The sequence below is a fragment of the Gorilla gorilla genome, chromosome 8, assembly GCF_029281585.2.
Source record: "Gorilla gorilla gorilla isolate KB3781 chromosome 8, NHGRI_mGorGor1-v2.1_pri, whole genome shotgun sequence".
In the NCBI taxonomy this organism is placed as follows: Eukaryota; Metazoa; Chordata; class Mammalia; order Primates; family Hominidae; genus Gorilla; species Gorilla gorilla.
Window position 1 is genome coordinate 104,816,181 of NC_073232.2, and position 22,868 is coordinate 104,839,048.

The 22,868-nt window shown below is 42.1% G+C and overlaps 1 protein-coding gene across 8 annotated transcripts in view; it reads right to left on the minus strand.

The window, feature by feature from the left end:
* The window catches only part of IDE (insulin degrading enzyme), a 128,460-nt gene that overhangs the window by 96,206 nt on the left and 9,386 nt on the right, over positions 1 to 22,868 (minus strand). For 3 of the 8 annotated variants that reach the window (XM_055352492.2, XM_055352489.2, XM_055352493.2), the window contains exon 2: positions 16,675 to 16,856. The exons of 4 other annotated variants lie outside the window; for them this stretch is intronic. The gene's annotated coding sequence lies outside the window, so the exon portion shown is untranslated. Of the gene's footprint in view, positions 1 to 13,230; positions 13,329 to 16,674; positions 16,857 to 22,868 lie in introns of all 8 variants that reach the window. One more of the 8 variants, XM_063710318.1, reaches the window with a different exon arrangement.

Sequence of the window (22,868 nt, forward strand, 5' to 3'; positions counted from 1 at the left end):
AACACGATGCCACTAACACTTCTTCTATTTCAACATTGTATTGGTAGTTCTAACCAGTCCAAATAAACCAAGAAAAAGAAACAAAACACATAGAGATGGCAAAGGAAAGAGGAAAAAAATTAACATGATTCTCAAGCAATATGATTATGTATATAGAAAATCCCAAGAATCTACTGACAACTTCCACTTCTGGGTAGGATATAGCAGCTCATGGCAAACTAATTCAGCTTCAACAACTAGAAAAGGCCATGATAAATTACAAAAATCACATTTGCAAAGATGTTGGAAAGTTGTGCAAGCAACAAGGATTGGATAAACTAGTTCCAGAAAGGTGAGCAACCTCTGAGGTGAGCTGATAATCATCATTCATTTTCTTCTCTGGGAATATCTGCTAATTCTGAGTGCAGATTGAAGATCATGCTTGCCCTAAGCAAAGGGACTCTACTGGATGAAGAGGTATCATTGAGGCTTCAGTGGTGGCATGAAGTTGGTGTGACAGATTAAAGTCCCAGGAGGTCCCAAATTTGCAACTAACTTTCCCAACAGAAGATTTTCTGAGATACTACTATGTATTTACCAGAATGGCTAAAAAGAAAAAGAGGGCAAATACCAAGTGTTAGAGAAGTTAACAAACTCTCACACACTGCTATAGACATGCAATTTGGTATGGGTACAACCATTTTCAAAAACTGGCACTATACACTAAAGCTCACACTATGACCTAACAATGTTAGTAACAGATAAATAACCCAAATAAATGCATTTATATGTTCATAGCAACACTATTCAAACTAGCCCAAACCAGAAATGATCAAATGACAATCAACAGTGAAATGATAAATTGTACATTCACACAATAGAAAGTATACAGCAATAAAAAGGAATAATATAGAACAAAGCACAATAAACATAAATCTCACTAATATAGGGTTGAGTGAAAGAGGCTAGACACAAAAGAGTAAATACTGTAACCTTCCATTTATACAAAGCAGAAGAGCAAGTAAAATCAAGCTATGCCTTCATCCCGGGATAGTCATTACCCTTGGGAGTGGGAGTAGTGATTGGATTTGGAAAGGAGAATGAAGGGGGCTTTGGGGTTCCAGGTCATGTGCTGGTTATACAGGTACATTCAGTTTGTAAAAATGCATTAAGTTGAACACTGCCATCTTTCAATTAAAAGTTCTTAAAAATAGAGCTTTTCAAAATATCATAAAACACAGTAAAATAAAAGGAAGGGGGAGATACATGAATTACTGATATTACGAATATCAACCGCCAAAAATCATCCTGGAAATAGTACCACTTGAATACTGGAAAGTAGCTACCCATACCAAAGAGGTGTTAAACTAAGAAGGCTCACTAAGGAACAGTAGTACAATTAACATAATTAAACCTTCTCAGGTGTGTCTCGAGACAATTATTTCAATTATTTCTGTTGATGCTATCTTGGCCACAAGAAATAGGAGGCCCATGTAAGTACAGCATCAGTCAACTAAGTTAATTCAGTATGCTAAATCTTTTAACTCAGGACTTTACTCATTACGTATTATTTGAAAACTAGCTTTTAGTAATTACTTTAGACTCTAGTTAAGATCTAAAAATAAAACTTGACACTTCCAGTAACTAATAGCTAAGTATAACATAGATAAAAGCAAAATGATTAAACTTTGAATAAATTCTCCCCTCAACAATTTTCAATATTTATACCAAACAACTTCTAATTCAGGATTTGAATGAGAAAAATTAGTTTTAAAACAAAATTAAAAGAATACCATATAACGTTAACATTTCTTCAAACTCAACTAATTTTACATATGGGCAACCTCCCATAGATGCTTCATGAACCCAGAACAGCAAGGGCAGCTTAAAGACACCTGTCATGGTTTTCTTCTTCTTTTTTTTAAGATAGGGTCTCACTCCCATCGCCCAGGCTGGAGTGCAGTGGCACTATCATGGCTCATGACTTCCTGGGCTCAGGTGATCCTCCCACCTCAGCCTCCTGCGCAGCTGGGACTACAGGCATACGCCACCATGCCCGGCTAATTTTTTGTATTTTTTTTTTTTTTTAGTAGAGACAGGGTTTTGCCATGTTTCCCAGGATGACTCGAACTCCTGGGCTCAAGCAATCTGCCCGCTTCGGCCTCCCAAAATGCTGGGATTACAGGCATAAGCCACTGCACCTGGCCTGGTTTCTAAAGATCCATTCAAATCACAGGCTGGGAAGAGTTATCGACCTGTAACTAATTCTCTCAAGATAGCCTTCTAAAAAAAGCAAACCATAAATATCCCTTATCAAAAATGGTTGGGATCAGATGTATTTCAGATTTTCCTGGATTTTTAAATATCTGCATTACATTTACCGATAGAGCATCTACTTTGAGCATCATGTTGGTGCTCAAAAAATTTAGAATTTTGGAGCATTCCTGATTTTGAATTTTGAATTTTTCAGATTTGGAATGCTCAACCTGTATTCTGTACAGACGGTTCAGTTCCACCCATATGTACAGAAGATGGTCTGCCCAACTCAGAGAATGCTGCCTCAGGAAACTTGACCTGTACTTTGCCTTAGGTGTGATTCTTCACTGTCTGCACTGATCCACTGACCACTTCCAGCCCGTGTTCGGTAATTACATACCCTCACCTTTACCAGATGACCTCTCTGCTCCTGAGGTACTGGATACTACTGGACTATTCTGGTCAAACCAGACTTTCTGGCCTCATCTAGCTTGTTTTTTTAAAAAACAGTTCTCCCTATGTTGCGCAGGCTGAACTTGAACACCCAGGCCCAAGCGATCCTCCCATCTCAGCCTCCCAAGTAGGATGGTGTGCCATCGTGCCCATCTTGGCCTCATCTAGTTTTGACAATCAAGAGTCAGATGAGGCCAGGCGCAATGGCTCATGCCTGTAATCCCAGCACTTTGGGAGGCCGAGGCAGGCCGATCACCTGAGGTCGGGAGTTCAAGACCAGCCTGACCAACGTGGAGAAATTCCATCTCTACTAAAAACGCCAAAATTAGCCAGGCGTGGTGGCAGACTCCTGTAATCCCAGCTACTCGAGAGGCTGAGGCAGGAGAATCGCTTGAACCCAGGAGGCAGAGGTTGCGGTGAACCAAGATCGTGCCACTGCACTACAACCTGGGCAACAAGAGCAAAACTCCATCTCAAAAAAAAAAAAAAAAAAAAAAGAGTCAGATGAAACGTATACATGGCCCATTAAATTGACAGGGGCACCTATAGTTGCATCTCACTCAGACAACCTTTCACAGAGTTTCTCCTGTAAAATATGTTTATATAAACTTCACCAAGGCATAGTTCCTGGTACACAGTAGTCATCCATGAATGGTAACTTGATTATTATAAAATCATCATCATTATTATGGTCGCAGTGGCTAAGGTGCAAATGGACCACCTCCATAACCACCATGTTATTACCAGCATTCTTAACACATACTTATGTGAATTCCAGATGTTATTTGTCACCTCTGGAGGTCAAAAACATTCATTAGGTAGGCTGATAATAGGATTATACTTTATAAGACTATTAGGAAACCAGGTAAATAATTATCCCTTTATAATTGCTATAGATGAGCCAGTGTTTATAGTAAGTAGTTCTCAATGGGTGACTATTCCCACTCCCCAACCCTTGCTGAGGACATATGGCAATGACTAGAGGCATTTTTTATTGTCACAACTGAAGGTGCTAATGGCATATAGTGAGTAGAGGCCAGGGATGCCACTAAGCAACCTACACTGTATGGGATATCTCCCACAAGAAAGAATTATATGATCCACACCTGTAATCCCAGCACTTTGGGAGGCTGAGGCGGGCGGATCACATGAGGTCAGGAGTTAGCAACCAGCCTGGCCAACATATTGAAACACTGTCTCTACTAAAAATACAAAAATCAGCTGGGCATGGTGGCACAAACCTGTAATCCCAGCTACTCGGGAGGCTGAGGCACAAGAATCACTTGAATCTGGGAGGCGGATGTTGTGTGAGCCAAGATTGTGCCACTGCACTCCAGCCTGGGCAACAGAGTGAGACTGTGTCTTTAAAAAAAAAAAGATTTTGGCACAAAATATCAATAGTGCTAAGGATGAAAGACCCTAGCTTATAGTTCTGATTTTATTACCCCCAAAATAATGGATGAAAATCAATGCAACCAATTCTATCCACTTAAATCCAAGAGACAGCCTCATTAAAGTACAGAACACTTCTATAATTAAACTCCCATCTATGTATCTACATATCTCTCAATCAATCAGTCAATCAACATCTAAGCCACAAAAGATTTACATAAAGAGAGGAGAAAAACTGATAATGAAAGAGAAAGAGAGAAGGAAACTTTACAGGAACCTTGTCCTAGAGTAAGGAATCTAGTACGTAAGTGAAGGGGTTAAGCTTAGAAAGAAGCAAAGCCAGTATGTCAGAACAGATGCTTACTGAATACTCAGTCAGTATCTTGCGGCACATATACTTGTTTAGGGAATAAATCTATTATATATTATACATATATATAATATATTCAATAAACCCCTTATATAGATCCTATTAGTCCCATTCTTTACTGGATGGGGAAATTAAAGCTCAGAAAAGTTATTTGGTTGGAACCACATAGGTATAAAATAGAAGAGCTAGGATTCAAACCCAAGTCTTTAGACACAAAATGACCATGCTGTTTAACACTCCACCAAGTTAAAAGTTCATCTCAACACTTTGGGAGGCCGAGGCAGGCAGATCACCTGAGGTCAGGAGTTCAAGACCAGACTGAACAACATGGAGAAACCCTGTCGCTACTAAAAATACAAAATTAGCCAGGCATGGTGGCACACGCCTATAATCCCAGCTACTCGGGAGGCTGAGGCAGGAGAATGGCTTGAACCTGGCAGGTGGAGGTTGCGGTAAGCTGAGATTGCGGCACTGCACTCCAGCCTAGGCAACAAGAGCGAAGCTCTGTCTCAAAAAAAAAGAAAAGAAAAAACATTAAAAAAAAGGAACTAGTTTGTTGGCTCACAACTGGGGCAATTTCCAAAATGATGTTTTAAATGGTTTGTTGGGTGAAAGATTCAAGCAGACAATGGAACAGAACCTACAGCCTAATTCTAGCACCTACTTTCCTCACTCAACTGCTAATCTAATGTGGTTTGGCCCAATGTTGCTGTCAATTTTAGGTTCCACTTTGTTTCTTTGTACACATAGGATAATAACTGCTGGAAGTTTAGAAAGTTAGCAGCCTAGATTCTGACTCTTTCTTACCACCGATGCTATTCTATTTCTTTAGATATAAACTTTGTATTTTATTTTTTCTTTTTGTGGGTACATAGCAGGTGTATAGACATAGACTTCAAGAAAAGTCACCCCTTTAAGAAAAGTCACAGGCACGGTGGCTCACGCCTGTAATCCTAGCACTTTGGGAGGCGGAGGTGGGTGGATCATGAGGTCAGGAGTTCGAGACCAGCCTGACCAACATGGTGAAACCCCATCTCTACTAAAAATACAAAAATCAGCCGGGCGTAATGGTGTGCGCCTGTAATCCCAGCTACTCAGGAGGCTGAGGTAGGAGAATCACTTGAACCCAGGAGGCGGAGGTGGCAGTGAGCCAAGATCGCACCATTGCACTCCAGCGTGGGCAACAAAGCGAGACTCTGTCTCAAAAAAAAAAAAGTCACCCCCTCCAACCCCCATCTAGCATCTAGCTAGCTGTCTACAACTTTGAAATTATACCCTGTTGTTGTCCATCTAGAAATAATTACTTCTCCTCTCCCTAGTAATGTCACATTATTAGTCCGCATTTATTAAACATTTACTATATGCTAGGGACATACACATTACATGCATTTTCTCACTGAATTCTCACCACACACCTATGAGGCAGATACTATTATGGTCCCCATTTTGCTGATGAGGAAACAGGCTTGTGAAAGGCAATTGGGAGACCCAGGCCACACAAAGGCAAATGATGTACAAGATTCAAGTACAAGCATTGTTGCTCCAGAATCCCAGCAGCAATGCAAGCTAAAGAATGATTACCTATATTCCCTTCAACCCCATTAAAATGGACTCATCCATAAAACTGTGACCAATCGATAAGGGCAATCCTCAAGTATTCAAGACTATTAGTAAACCCACTTTTTATTGCCACAGTAGGCAAAACTAGGCTCAATGTTGGTAGATACAAGGAGAGCAACTGATGCTTACATAGACAATCTAACCTAGTCTTCACGGACTAGGCTGTGTCAGCAGTATCACACCACCAAGCATTCAAGTAGAGGCTACTTTATCATATAGGTTTCAAACTATTTTTTAAAAAAGAAATATGCTTTCTTCCACTGAAATCTTATGGAAATCTAATTCATAAAATGAAATGACTGGTTCAAGAAGGGAAGAGGAAATCAGTGACACCCTCCCCCTATCCAAATGAACAAAACAAAACAAAAATTCTGGGCTCCATCAGTGTTGGTGATACTGACAAGGATTCCCAAAGCTCTGACAAGTATAGTTTAAAAATTAATGCAGAACCCCAATAAAAATACCAAAAAGCTATTTTATGGAGACATATTGATGTTAAAGTTTATACGGAAAAACAAACACACAAGAATAAATGGCAAAGAAAGGCCGCGCATGGTGGCTCACACCTGTAATCCCAGCACTTTGGGAGACCAAGACAGGTGAATCACCTAAGGTCGGGAGTTCGAGACCAGCCTGGCCAACAAAGTGAAACCTTGTCTCTACTAAAAATACAAATATTAGCCAGGCGCAGTGGTGGGCACCTGTAGTCCCAGCTACTTGGTAGGCTGAGGCAGGAGAATCACCTGAACCCCGGAGGCAGAGGTTGCCACTGCACTCCAGCCTGGGTGACAGAGCAAGACCCTGGCTTGGAAAACAAACAAACAAAAAAGACAGATAGAACAACAGAAAAGACTAGAAAGTACAGAATTAGACTGAAATACATACGGAAACGTAGCATTTAACAAAAGTGGCATTTCAATTCAATGTAAAAGATGGACTTTTAATAGTGTCTGGACAATTGAGTTGCCATCAGGAAAAAGACAAAATCAGATCCACATCTAACATCATTCACAAAAATAAACTCCCAATAAATAAGAAAACAAACTGTAAAAAATGAAACTATGTAAGTGATATGGTTTGGATCTGTGTCCCCACCAAACCTCAAGCTGAACTGTAAACCCTAGTGTTAGAGGTGGGGCCTGGTGGGAGGTGACTGGATCATAGGGGCAGAGTTCTCATGAATGGGTTAGCAGCATCCTCTTGGTGCTGTTCTTGTGATAGTGAGTGAGTGAGATCTGGTTGTTTAAAAGTGTGTAGCACCTCCCTCCTCCTTGGTCCTGCTCCTGCCATGTAAGTGGTGCTTTCTTCCCCTTTGCCTTCCACTATGACTGAAAGTTTCCAAGGCCACCCCAGAAACCGAGCAGATGCCAGCATGATGCTTCCAGTACAGCCTGCAGAACTGTGAGCCAATTAAACCTCTTTTCTTTCTAAATTACCCAGTCTCAGGTATTTCTTTATAGCAATGCGAGAACTGACCAATACAGTAAGTACCGGATAAAAGATAGTTGAATTCCTCTTATTCTTCTTTAACTTTGGTGTAGAAAAAAAATCCAGGGACGTGGATAAAAAAATAAATATAAAAGCTAAAATCATAAAACTCTTAGAAGAAAACATAGGGCAAAGGCTTCATGACATTGGATTGGGCAATGATTTCCTGGATATGACACCAAAAACACAGGCAATAAAAGAAAAAAATAAACTGAATTGGCCAGGCGTGGTGGCTCACGCCTGTAATCCCAGCACTTTGGGAGGCCAAGGCAGGCAGATCACCTGAGGTCAGGAGTTCAAGACCAGCCTGACCAACATGGAGAAACCCCGTCTCCACTAAAAATACAAAATTAGCTGGGCATGGTGGTGCATACCTGCAATCCCAGCTACTCGGGAGGCTGAGGCAGGAGAATCTCTTGAACCTGGGAAGTGGAGGTTGCAGCAAGCTGAGATCACGCCATTGCACGTCAGCCTGGGCCATCTCAAAAACTAAGTAAATAAGTAAATAAATAAATAAACTGACCTATATTAAAATAAAAAATTTCTGTGCAAAGGACACAGTGAAAAGGCAACCTGTGGAGTGGGAAAAAATATCTGATAAGGGGTTAATATCCAGAATATATTAAAATCTGCAACAAAACAACAAAAAAATTCTAAATGGGCAAAGGTCTTAAAAAGCCACTTCTCCAGCGAAGATATACAAATGGCCAATAAGCATATAAAAAGATGCTCAACATCACTAATCATTAGAAAAGTACAAATCAAAACTAAAATGAAGTACCACTTCATACCAATTAGGATAATTATTTTAAAAACACTGTGAACACAAAAAATTAGCCGGGTGCAGTGGCAGGTGCCTGTAGTCCCAGCCAATCGGGAGGCTGAGACAGGAGAACGGTGTGAACCCAGGAGGCGGAGCTTGCATTGAGCAGAGATAGCGCCACTACACTCCAGCCTGGGTGACAGAGCTAGACTCCGTCTCAAAAAAAAAAAATCCTGGCCAACATGGTGAAACCCCGTCTCTACTGAAAATATAAAAATCAGCTGGGCGTGGTGGCATGCGCCTGTAGTCCCAGCTACTCGGGAGGCTGAGGCAGGAGAATGGCGTGAACCTGGAAGGCAGAGCTTGCAGTGAGCCGAGATCGTGCCATTGCACTCCAACCTGGCTACAGAGCGAGACTCGGTCTCAAAAAATAATATTAAAAAATAAAATAAAATAAATAATAAGTGCAGGTGAGGATGTGGAAAAACAGGAACCTGTGCACACTGCTAGTGGGAATACAAAATGGTACAGCAGTATGGAAAACAGTATGGCAGTTCCTCAGAAAATTAGAAATAGAATTACCATGTGATCTAACAATTCCACTTCTGGATACATATACAAAAGAAATGAAACCAAAGACTCAAACAGATATTTGTACAGCTATGTTCATAGCAGCAGCACTGGCAACAGCCAAAAGGTGGAAGTCACCCCAGTGTCCACTGATGGATGAATCAGTAAACAAAATGTAGTTTATACAATAAAATTTATTCAGCCTTAAAAAGGAAAAAAATTCTGGCACATGCTACCATATGAACCTAGAAGACATACTAAATGAAATAAGCTGGCTGGGCGCGGTGGCTCATGCCTGCAATCCCAGCACTTTGGGAGGCCAAGGCAGGCGGATCAGGAGGTCAAGAGATCGAGACCATCCTGGCCAACATGGTGAAACCCAATCTCTACTAAAAATACAAAAATTAGCTGGGAGTGGTGGTGCACACCTATAGTCCCAGATACTCAGGAGGCTGAGGCAGGAGAATTGCTTGAACCCGGGAGGCAGAGGTTGCAGTTAGGCAAGACTGCACCACTGCACTCCAGCCTGGCGACAGAGCAAGACTCCATCTCAAAAAAAAAAAAAAAAAAAAAAAAGAAATCAGCTAATCACAAAAGGACAAATACTACACAACTCCACTTATATAAGGTACCTACAGTAGTCAAATTCACAGACAGAAAACAGACTGGTGGTTGCAAGGGTCTGAAGAGAGGGGAAATGGTGAGTTATTATTTGATGGGTACAGAGTTTCAGTTTGGTGAGATGAAGATGGTTACACAACAACGTGGATGTATTTACTGCCACTGAACAATACACTTAAAAATGCTCAAAATGGGCCAGGTGCAGTGGCTCATGCTTGTTACCCCAGTACTTTGGAAAGCCAAGGTAGGAAGATCACTTGAGGCCAGGAGTTTGAGACCAGTCTGGGCAACATAAGTCAGATCCCATCTATACACACACACAAAAAGGTCAAAATGATAAATTTTATGTTACATATTCTTTATCACAATAATAAAACCAACCATGATGGGGGGGTGGGGTGAGAAACAATCAAAATTCTAACAAACTAACCTAACAACTATAAATGAGTAACATAATCACATTGAAGGAGTGTAAAAGAAAAGAACTTAACTATGGAAAGCTGGATTTTGACTGGATACAATAAAGCCTGAGAGAAAAAGAACTAGATGTAAATATTGTGACCTATTTCTAAAATGTTTCTCACAGGCGAGCTAGCAATTATGAAACTATATGTACACCAGAATTGAGGAAATAAGAAAGTAAATTGTAGAAAATGAAATCCAGTGTTCTCATTGTTGGAAAAAGATGTTATAAATAAGAAATGGGAAAAGGCTACAATTGTGGTACTAAGTTGGAATCAAAGGTATCAATACAAACTTATATTTTTAATATATACAAAAAGACATAGAAATATAAAAATGTGTATATGTGGCTGTCCACCAGAGGCACTAGACTGGCCACTAGAAGCAATGACACCTCAGCAACAATGAGCACATCTAGTGCCCAGATCTTGGTCTGCGAAGATTATTTTCCGGTCAGGTGAGTTGGCTCACGCCTGTAATCCCAGGACTTTGGGAGGCTGAGGTGAGCAGATCACCTCAGGTCAGGAGTTTGAGACCAGCCTGGCTAACATGGTGAACTCCCATCTCTACTAAAAATACAAAAATTAGCCAGGCATGGTGGCACATGCCTGTAATCCCAGCTACCTGGGAGGCTGAGGCAGGAGAATTGCTTGAACCTGGGAGGCAGAGATTGCAATGAGCCGAGATCACACCATTGTACTCCAGCCTGGGTGACAGAGTAAGACTCAGTCTCAAAAAAAAAAAAAAATTATTTTCCAATAAAAGGAACTAAGTGATTGATTCAAGGGCTAGGGCAAGAAAAATATAAGATGAATCTAGAACAGAAGTAAAACAATACTCTAAAAAAGATGGGGCTTATTCAAAATACACAGGAGCCAAAATGAAGAAACTCCTAAGGGTCCAAGCCATAATAATTTGAGCAACAAAACAAAGAATGATAGTACTGAATTTTCAGCCGTAAGTTAAGATAAATGTATGTTCATAGCAATATAAATAAATAAGAAAAAGAAAAAGCAGGCTGGGCATGGTGGCTCACACCTGTAATCCCAGCACTTTGGGAGGCTGAGGAAGGCGGATCACCTGAAGTCAGGAGTTCAAGACCAGGTTGGCCAACATGGTGAAATCCTGTCTCTATTAAAAATACAAAAATTAGCCAGGTGTGGTGGCACACGCCTGTAGTCCCAGGTACTCGGGAGGCTGAGGCAGGAGAATTGCTTGAACTTGGGAGGCAGAGGTTGCAGTGAGCCAAGACTGTGCCACTGCACTCCACCCTGGGCAACAGAGTGAGACTCTATCTCAAAAAAAAAAAAAAAAAAAAAAAGAATACCAATCTTTCTCAAATTCTTCCAAAAAAGAAGAGAGGATACCTCCAAACTCATTTTATGAAATCAGTATTACCCTAATACTAAAGCCAGACAAGGACATTACAAGAAAAGAAAACTACAGGCCAATAACCTTGATGAATATAGACAAACATTTACCCAGACTAAGAAAAAAAGAGAGACGACACAAAATCAGAGATGAAAAAGGAGACATTACAACTGATACTGCAAAAATTCAAAAGATCATTAGTGGCTATTATGAGCAACTATATGCCAATAAATTGAAAAATCTAGAAAAAATGGATAAATTCCTAGACACATACAACCTACCAAGATTGAACCATGAAGAAATCCAAAACCTGAACACACCAACAAGTAACAAGATTGAAGCCATAATAAAAAGTCTCCTAGCAAAGAAAAACCCAGGACCCATGGCTTTCCTGCTGAATTCTACTAAATATTTAAAGAACTAATACCAATTCTACTCAAATTATTCCAAAAAATAGATAAGGAAGGAATAACTCCAAACTCATTCTATGAGGCCAGTATTACCTTGATACCAAAACTACACAAAGACACATCAAAAAAGGAAAACTACAGGCCAATATCACTGATGAATATTGATGCAAATACCCTCAACAAAATACTAGCAAACCAAATTCAACAGCACGTTAAAAGGATCATTCACCTTGATCAAGTGAGATTTATCCCGGCAATGCAAGGATGGTTCAACATCAACACACTTATTGCAAATCAATAAATGTGATATACCACATTAACAGCATGAAGGGGGAACAACCCCACACAATCATCTCAATAGATGCAGAAAAAAGGCTAAGTATAGTGGCTCATGCCTGTCATCCCAGCATTTTGGGAGGCTGGGGTGGGAGGATGGCTTGAATTCAAGAGCTCAAGACCAGCCTGGGCAACACAGCAAGATACCATCTCTACAAAAACAGCTGGGCATGATGGCACATGCCTATATTCCCAAGTACTCAGGGATGCTAAGGTAGAAAGATCCCTTGAGCCCAAGAGTTTAGGTCTGCAGTGAGCCATGATTGCACCATTGCACTCCAATCAGGCTGACAAGAGTGCAACAGTGTCTTAAAAAAAAAAAAAAAAAGATGGCCAGGTGCAGTGGCTCATGCCTGTAATCCCAACACTTTGAGAGGCCAAGGCAGGCGGATCATCTGAAGTCAGGAGTTCGAGACCAGCCTGACCAACATGGGAAAACCCCGTCTCTACTAAAAATACAAAATTAGCCAAGCGCGGTGGCACTTGCCTGTAATCCCAGCTACTCGGGAGGCTGAGGCAGAAGAATTGCTTGAACCTGGGAGGCAGAGGTTGCAGTGAGCCAAGATCTCACCACTGCACTCTTGCACTCTAGCCTGAGCAACAAGAGCAAAACTCCGTCTCAAAAAAAAAACAAACAGAAAAATACCTCTTCACAGATAGCTTTCAGATGCCACATGCAGGATCTGTGAAAAAAGGGGGGAAAAAATAGAGCAGAAAAATAATTTGACAAAATTCAACAGCCTTTCACAGTAAAAACTCTCAACAAATTAGGTATACAAGGAATACCTCCATTGTGTACTTCAGTACAATAACGGCCATGGAAGACAAGCAAACAATGAACATATTCAGCAGTGAAAAGCTGAAAGCCTTTCCTCTATAATCAGGAACAAGCATGACAAGGATGCCCACTCTCATTTCTATTCGTCAATGATAATTTTCTGATTCTGATGGTATTGTGATTATACAGAAAATCACACTAAAGAGGCTGGGCACAGTGGCTCACGCCTGTAATCCCAACACTTTGGGAGGCTGAGGTGGGGGGATCACCAGAGGTCAGGAGTTCAAGACCAGCCTGACCAACATGGTGAAATCCCATCTCTACCAAAAACACAGAATTAGCCAGGCGTGGTGGCACATACCTGTAATCCCAGCTACTTGGGAAACTGAGGCAGCAGAATCACTTGAACCCAGGAGGCGGAGGTTGCGGTGAGCCGTGATAGTGCCATTGCACTCCAGCCTGGGCAACAAGAAAAAAACTTGGTCTCAAAAACAAAAAAAAAAGGAAATCACACTAAAGTATCCAATGGTCAAATTACTGTAATTGGTTCAGGAAAAAAATTATTTGCACTATATTGTACAATGAAAATTTTTCAGTATAAGATTGTTTCAACAATACAGTATATCTCTTTCATGACAAAAATGCTGATCAAACTAGGAATAAAAGAGAATTTCCTCAACCTGAAAAAGGGACTCTATGAATAAGCTACTGCTAGCATCGTACTTAATGGTGACAGGTAATGTTTTTACCACTAAGATCAAGAAGATGACAAGGATTTCCACTCTTGCCACTTCTATTCAACACTGTCCTGGAAGTTCTGAACAGACCAATTAGGCAAGAAAATGAAATAAACGGCATACAAATTAGAAAGAAAAAAGTAAAATTAGCTCCATTTGCAGAAGACATGATCTTGAATATAAAAATATCAATTGTATTTCTATACAGTAGCAATGAACAAACTAAAAATAAGAAAACAATTTATAATAGCATCAAAAAATAAAATACTGGGTGGGCACAGTGGCTCATGCCTGTAATCCTAGCACTTTGAGAGGCTGAGGCGGGTGGATGACCTGAGGTCAGGAGTTCGAGACCAGCCTAACCAACATGGTGAAACCCTGTCTCTACAAAAAATACAAAAATCAGGCTGGGTGCAGTGGCTCACCCCTATAATCCCAGCACTTTGGGAGGCCAAGGCAGGTGATCACCTGAGGTCAGGAGTTCGAGACCAGCCTGGCCAACATGGTGAAACCTTGTCTCTACTAAAACTACAAAAATTAGCCGGGCGTGGTGGTGGGTACCTGTAATCCCAGCTACTCGGGAGGCTGAGGCAGGAGAATCACTTGGACCCAGGAGGCGGAGGTTGCAGTGAGCTGAGATCGCGCCACTGCACTCCAGCCTGGGCAACAGAGCGAAAGTCTGTCTCAAAAACAAAAACAAAAATTAGCTGAACACGGTGGTGGGCGCCTGTAATCCCAGCTACTAGGGAAGCTGAGACAGGAGAATTGCTTGAACCTGGGAGGTGGAGGTTGCAGTGAGCCAAGATCTTGCCATTGCACTCCACCTGGGCTACAGAGTGAGACTCCGCCTCAAAAAAAAAAAAAAACTTACGCATAAATTTAACAAAAGAAACGTAAAACTTAAACTTTAAATGGAAAGACTCCCATGTTCATGGATGGGAAGACAGTATTTTTAAGATAACAGTAATCCCCAAATAGATCAAAATCCCACCTAAGACTCCTTTTTTGCAGAAATTGACAAATTGATCCTAAAACTTGTTTGGAAATGCAGAGGACCCAGAATGGTCAAAAAAGTCTTGAGAAAGAAGAACAAAGCTGGAAGACTCAAACTGCCTGACTTCAAAACAATTGTAAGCAAAATAGTGTGGTACTGGCATCAGGATAAACATACAGATTAATGGGCCAGGCGCGGCGGCTCACACCTGTAATCCCAGCACTTTGGGAGGCCGAGGGGGGCGGATCACGAGGTCAGGAGATCGAGAACAACCTGGATAACACGGTGCAACCCCATCTCTACTAAAAATACAAAAAATTAGCCAGGCTTGGTGGCGGGCGCCTGTAGTCCCAGCTACTCAGGAGGCTGAGGCCGGAGAATGGTGTGAACCTGGGAGGCGGAGCTTGCAGTGAGCCAAGATAGCGCCACTGCAGTCCAGCCTGGGAGAAAGACTCCATCTCAAAAAAAGCCATACAGATTAATGGAACAGAACAGAAAGCTCAGAGTTAAACCCTCACCTTTTGATCAATTTATTTTTGAAAAGGATGATGGCCGGGCATGTTGTAATCCCAGCACTTTGGGAGGCCAAGGTGGGCAGATCACTTATGCCAGGAGTTCGAGACTAGCCTGGCCAAGACGGTGAAACACCATTTCTACTAAAAATACAAAAATTATCTGGGCATGGCGGCCAACACCTGTAGTCCCAGCTATTCGGGAGGCTGAGGCATAAGAATTGTTTAAACCTGGGAGGCGGAGGTTGCAGTCACTGCACTACAACCTGGGCAACAGAGCAAGAGTCCATCTCAAAAAAAAAAAAAAGGATGCCAAAACAATTCAATGAGGAAGGACTAGTCTTTTCAACAAATGGTACTGGATATCTACATGTAAAAAGATGAAGTTGGACTCTCACCTCACACCATACATAAAAACTAATTCAAAATAGATCAAAGACTTCCATGTAACAGCTAAATAATTAAACAATACAACCTTTTTTTTGAGATAGTGTTTTGCTCTTGTTGCCCAGGCTGGAGTGCAAAGGCGTGATCTCAGCTCACCGCAACGTCCACCTCCCGGGTTCAAGCGATTCTCCTGTCTCAGCCTCCTGAGTAGCTGGGATTACAGGCGCCTGTCACTACGCCAGGCTAATTTTTGGTATTTTTAGTACAGACAGGGTTTCACCATGTTAGCCAGGCTGGTCTCAAACTCCTGACCTCAGGTGATCCGCCCACCTCGGCCTCCCAAAGTGCTAGGATTACAGGTGTGAGCCACCATGCCTGGCCAATAATACAAATCTTAAAAGAAAACTTAAATCTTTGTGACCTTGGATTGGGCAGTGGCTTCTTAGATATGACATCAAAAGCACAACCAGTTTTTTAAAAACACAAATTAGACTTCAACAAAATTTAACACTTTCTGCTTCAAAGAACACCATCAAGAAAGTGAAAAGACAACCTATAGAATGGAATAAAATATCTGTAAATCATATATCTGATAAGGGACTTGTATAGAGAATATATTTTTTCATTCGTATTTTTTTGAAGATGGAGTTTCACTCTCGTCACCCAGGCTGGAGTGCAGTGGCACGATCTTGCCTCACTGCAACCTCCGCCTCAAGGGTTCAAGCGATTCTCCTGCCTCAGTCTCCCGAGTACCTGGGGTTACAGGCGTGTACCACCATGCCCGGCTGGAGTGCAGTGGCACGATCTTGCCTCACTGCAACCTCCGCCTCAAGGGTTCAAGCGATTCTCCTGCCTCAGTCTCCCGAGTACCTGGGGTTACAGGCGTGTACCACCATGCCCGGCTAATTTTTGTATTATTAGTAGAGATGGCGTTTCACCTTGTTGGTCAGGCTGGTTCTGAACTCCTGACTGCAGGTGATCCACCTGCCTCATCCTCCCAAAGTGCTGGGATTACAGGCATGAGCCAACACGCCCGGCCTAGAGAATATATTTTAAAACTCTTACAACTTTAATAAAAAAAAAAAACCCAATTAACAAATAGAAAAAGGATCTGAGTAGACATTTCTCTAAAGAAGATATATAAATGGCCAAGAAGCATATGAAAATATACTCACTGGTCATCAGGAAAATGAAAGTCAAAATTCCAATGAGACACCACTTCACACCCACCAGGAAGGCTTATAACAAAAGTACATATAGCAAGTGTTGTCAAGGATATAGAGAAATTGGAATTTTCACACACTGCTGGTGGAAATGCAAAATAGTGCCGCTGCTTTGAAAAACAACCTGGTAGTTCCTGAAAAGGTTAAACACAAGAGTTAGCATATGACCTAGCAATTCCACTCCTATGCATATCCCCAAGAGAAACGAAAGTAAGTGTTCACATGAAAACTTGTACACGAATGCCCAAAGCAGTATTATTCATTATATCTCAAGACTGGAAATAATCCAAATGTCCATCAACTAATGAATGGATAAATAAAATCTGGTCTATCCATACAATGCAATACTATGAGTACTAAAAAGGAATGAAGTACTGACACATACTACAATATGAATGAACTTTGAAAACATTATGTTAAGTGAAAGCCAGACACAAAAGACCACATATTGTTTGATGTCATTTGTATGAATGGTCCAGAATAGGCAAATCCATAGAAAGAAAGATGAGTGGCTGCCATGGGCTCAGGGAAGAGTGGAATAGAGTGTAACTGCCAAAGGGTATAATGTTTCTTTTTGAGGTGATGAAAATGTTTTAAAATGATTGTGGTGATGGTTGCACAACTCTGCAAATACACTAAAACCCATGAATGGTATACTTTTTTTTTTTTTTTTTTGAGACAGGGTATCACTGTCACCCAGGCTGGAGTGCAATGGTGTAATCATGGCTCACTGCAGCTTTGACTTCCCCGGCTCAAGCAATCCTCCCGCCTCAGCCTCTGGAATAGTTGAGATTACAGGCACGTGCCTCCACGCTCGGCTAATTTTTTATTTTTTGTAGAGATAGGGTCCCACTATGTTGCACAAGCTAGTTTCCAACTCTTGGACTCAAGCAATCCTCCTGCCTCAGTCTGGGAGTCACAGGATTTACTTATTTAAAAACTCAATTGTTTAAGGGAAAGAGTTAAACTCTAGTGTGCTTCATTGATTTCCTCTGCCCCTTTTGCTGTTTTATGACAATTCCTAATTTGTTCATTAATATTTCTAGAAAGATGCTATGTTGTTGCCATATAATAATATCGATAATAGTTTGGCTGGTTGACTGTAAGTACAAATAAGATATTCATTTTCCTTAAAAGTCTGTTAGTTTAACCATGTATCTGACTGGCCAGATAGTCTTGTCTATTCGGCTTCTGGGAACGGTGTCTTCCCAGTGTCAACGTTCCTATCTGCCTTATTTATGTGACCTGACTGACCAGAAATCCTAATGTAGCCATCTTGCTCCAAAAGGTTCTTGGTCTTCCCTACCTTGTTACATTACACTCATCATCTTCTTGACTTACTGTACACTGTTTGCTCTCTTTTCTCCCTCCCTTCTTGGTGAGCAACTCGAGAGATGCCTCAAAGGTTGAGAGAAGTGAGCTGGGCACGGTGGCTTACACCTGTAATCCCAGCACTGCGGGAGGCCCAAGCGCGTGGATTACCTGAGGACAGGAGTTCAAGACGAGCCTGTTCAACAAGGGGAAACCTCGTCTCTACTAAAAATACAAAAATTAGCCAGGCATGGTGGCGCGCACCTGTAGTCTCAGCTACTCAGGAGGCTGAGGCAGAAGAATCACTTGAACCCAGGAGGCGGAGGTTGCAGTGAGCCAAGATGGAGCCACTGCACTCCAGCCTAGGCGACAGAGCAAGACTCCGTCTCAAAAAAAAAAAAAAAAGATTGAGAGAAGTGACTTGTTACTCCTTTTATGCATGCTCACAGAGCTCAGGCTGATAGCTCCACTTACTTTCCTAGAAGCAAAGCTAACATGCTCTTCCACACCCACCACCTTCACTCCATCCTCACCTGGGTTCTAGACAATAAGGCGAACTCAGGCCGGGTGTGGTGGCTCAGGCTGGGCGTGGTGGCTCACACCTGTAATCCCAGAACTTTGGGAGGCCAAGGTGGATGGATCACCTGAAGTCAGGAGTTCGAGACCAGCTTGGCCAACATGGTGAAACCCTGTCTTTCTACTAAAAAAATACAAACATTAGCGGGCATGGTGGTGGGTGCCTGTAATCCCAGCTATTCAGGAGGCTGAGGCAGGAGAATCACTTCAACCTGGGAGGTGGAGGTTGCAGTGAGCCGAGATGGCACCACTGCACTCCAGCCTGGGCAACAAGAGTGAAACTCCGTCTAAAAAAAAAAAAAAATAAGTAAATAAATAAATAAATAAGGCGAACTCAGCAGTAGCACAGCTGTCTAAAGTAGACTTCCTAAGAGCTGTGGGACTTTTCATTTCTTTGTCAACCTCCTATAGTTGCTGTAAGGATCAAATAAGATGATGTGATAATCTTCGTAAACTTTAAATGAGGCAAAGGGTAGTCCTGCAAGGATCAAATAAGATGATGTAAGCTGGGTGTGGCGGCTCACGCCTGTAATCCCAGCCCTTTGGGAGGCCGAGGCGGGCGGATCACCTGAGGTCAGGAGTTCAAGACCATCCTGGCTAACATGGTGAAACCCCATCTCTACTAAAAATACAAAAAAAAAAAATTAGCTGGGCGTGGTGGTGGGTGCCTGTAGTCCCAGCTACTTGGGAGGCTGAGGCAGGAGAATGGCTTGAACATGGGAGGCGGAGCTTGCAGTGAGCGGAGATCGCGCCACTGCACTCCAGCCTGGGTGACAGAGCGAGACTCCGTCACCAAAAAAAAATAAAATAAAATAAGATGATGTGATAATCTTCGTAAACTTTAAATGAGGCAAAGGGTAGTCCTGATTACACAATCATTTCTGTACTTTTGGAGCAATTTACATGTGTATTTTGTTTCATTTTTATTATTAACAAAAACCTCCAGTATGTCTGAAAACTACTAAGACTGACTTCCTCTAATCACTGTATAGAACGGATCACAAATATAATGTTTACAAGGCCAAAAAAGTAATGTAAATAAGCAAAGCAGGCTGTAAGAAGGGAATGCATGCCCCTTCTGAAAGACAAATCTTCTCTAGCTCAAGCTAATTGCTGCCAGGCAGGAATGTGGGCCCACTGTTACCAGATTATCCCTTTTTCCCAAAAGGAACTGAACTCTCAGGATTTCTAAGTGTTGATTCCCATTTAAAAAATAACAACTGCAAAACATATCCACATGCCACATCCCAGCCTACTGGTCTACAGTGACCTCATTTATAGTTGGTCATACTCTCTTAAAATAAAAGCAACATCAAGTGAGGAGTTAGTGATATGTAAGCACAAGAAAGGAAAAAGAACTATGCACCTGTAGAAGGCAACGTTCAGAAACCAAAACTTGGTAGGATTAATAAAGATATTTGAAGCTACTTAGTCTGGTGGCTAGGAAAAAGACTCATGCAAACTAACCAATTCAAGATAAAAAGAATAACCAAGTGTCAAGTCAGAGTGACTTTTCCACTACATCACACTGGCTCCCAAGGGGATAGACTATAGAGAGAATAAGGCATTTTTTCAACTGGATGGCAGTTTAAAGTAGTCTGGAGTACAAACTTAGAACAGGTGTCAATCTTACTGATATCTTCCTGGAACAGAAGCTGAATTCAAGAATATTTTACCCTGGACCAAATGTTATCCAACACTCCCAGCCTATATTGGCCATCAGCAGAGCATACAGAATCCACGGAGTAGCCCAACAATGGGAAGGGAGAAACTTTCACCAACTCAAGAAAGAAAAAAAAGAAGGAAAATCAGGTGACTAATGTTTGTTTTCATTATTTCTTGTTTTAAAAGCAAAATTTCAAATGTACTTCCTCCATAAAAAGAAAAGCAGGCTGGGTGTGGTGGCTCACGTCTGTAATCCCAGCACTTTGGGAGGCCAAGGTGGGTGGATCATCTGAAGTCAGGAGTTCAAGACCAGCCTGGTCAACATGGTGAAACCCTGGCTGGGCACAGTGGCTCACGCCTGTAATCCCAGCACTTTGGGAGGCCGAGGTGGACAGATCAACTGAAGTCAGGCGTTCGAGACCAGCCTGGCCAACATGGTGAAACCACGTCTCTACTAAAAGTACAAAAATTAGCCAGGCGTGGTGGCAGGCGCCTGTAATCCCAGCTACTTTGGAGGCTGAGACAGGAGAATTGCTTGAACCCGGGAGGCGGAGGTTGCAGTGAGCCAAGACCACACCATTGCACTCCAGCCTGGGCAACAAGAGCAAAACTCCACCTCGGGGGGGAAAAAAAAACATGGTGAAACCCCCATCTCTACTAAAAATACAAAAATTAGCTGGCTGTGTCGGTGCATGCCTGTAGTTCCAGCTCCTTAGGAGGCTGAAGCAGGAGAATCACTTGAATCTGGGATGCGGAGGTTGCAGTGAGCCAAGATTGCACCATTGCACTCCAGCCTGGGCTACAGAGTGAGACTCTGTCTCAAAAAGAAAAAAAAAAAAAAAGGCCGGGCATGGTGGCTCATATCTGTAATTCCAGCACTTTGGGAGGCTGAGGCGGGCAGATAACAAGGTCAAGAGATTGAGACCATCCTGGCCAACATGGTGAAACCCCATCTCTACTAAAAATATAAAAATTAGCTGGGTGTGGTGGCACGCGCCTGTAGTCCCAACTACTTGGGAGGCTGAGGCAGGAGAATCGCTTCAACCTGGGGCAGGGGGCAGAGGTTGCAGTGAGCCGGGATCACGCCACTGCACTCTAGCTGGGCAGCTGAGCAAGACTCCGTCTCAAAAAAAAAAAAAAAGAAAGAAAAAAAGAAAAGAAAAGCAAATCTTTAAGTTCAATTTAAAAAATCTTAAAGTTCAATTTTAAAGGGAGGGGAAAAAAGAAGCAAGCCATATGTCTTTTTTGTCAAAGTCTCGCAAAGGATATCCCTGAAAGCTTGCTGCTTTAACCATATGCTAGATAACCTGTAAAATAACTTAATTCCCAAGTACTTACAATACTAGAATTCTAGAGCTAGATGGAGGGAGTGGAAGCCATTCAGGTCATCTCTCTCACTTTTGTAGTCTTATTCTACAAAGGTGTAGACTCACACTAGGACCCAGATCTATACTTTTCTGTTTGGAAATCACCAGAAGATCTACAAAAAGTTATCTCCCATGTAGTCTTTACATGAAAGCTTGTTCCAATATATAACTACTCTTGAATGAAGGAGCAAGCCAAGAAAGAAAAAAATTTGAGAACCAGGAAACAGATCCATTAGAGGAGAGAAGCAAAGGGAGATTCCAGGCAACCATTCTGTAGCAAGCCTGGAGAAAACTAGTTCAAACCACAGCAAGAAGGATAAAGTGTCCTGAAGGATAGTCTCCAAGGAGAAAATATGGAACCAATAGATCATCTAATAGATTTGATCATATAAGAAACTGTACTAGGCTGGGCAAGGTAACTTACACCTGTAATCCCAGCACTTTAGGAGGCAGAGGCAGGCAGATCACTTGAGGTCAGGAGTTGGAGACCAGCCTGGCCAACATGACGAAACCCTGTCTCTCTACTAAAAAAACACAAAAATTAGTGGGCATGGTGGCACACGCCTGTAGTCCCAGCTACTCAGGAGGCTGAGGCAGGAGAATGCTTGAACACGGGAGACGGGTTGCAGTAAGCTGAGACTGCGCCACTGCATTCCAGCCTGGGCGATAAAGCGAGACTGTCTCAAAAAAAACCCAAAAAACTGAAACTGTACTAAATGTCCATAGGAGCATAGGATCAAGTGGGAAGAATCAGAAATATGTAAACAGTTGGGTGTGATGGCTCATACCTGTAATCCTTGCTACTTGGGAGGCTAAGCAGAACAATCACTTGAGGCCAGGGGTTCAAGACCAACCTCTGCAACACAGTAAGACCCCATCTCTAAAAAAATAAAATAGCTGGGCATAACAAAGCAACAGAAAATTTCTAAAATTAAGAGATCAAGAAATAACAGTAGCCAGGTGTGTTGGCTCATGCCTGTAATCCCAGCACTTTGGGAGGCTGAGGTGGGTTGATCACCTGAGGTCAGGAGTTTGAGACCAGCCTGGCCAACATGGTGAAACCCCATCTCTACTAAAAATATAAAAAAATTAGCTGGCCTGGTGGCGGGCGCCTGTAATTCCAGCTACTCAGGAGGATGAGGCAGAACTGCTTGAACCCAGGAGGTGGAGGTTGCAGTGGGTCAAGATCTCGCCACTGCACTCCAGCCTGGGTGACAGAGCGAGACT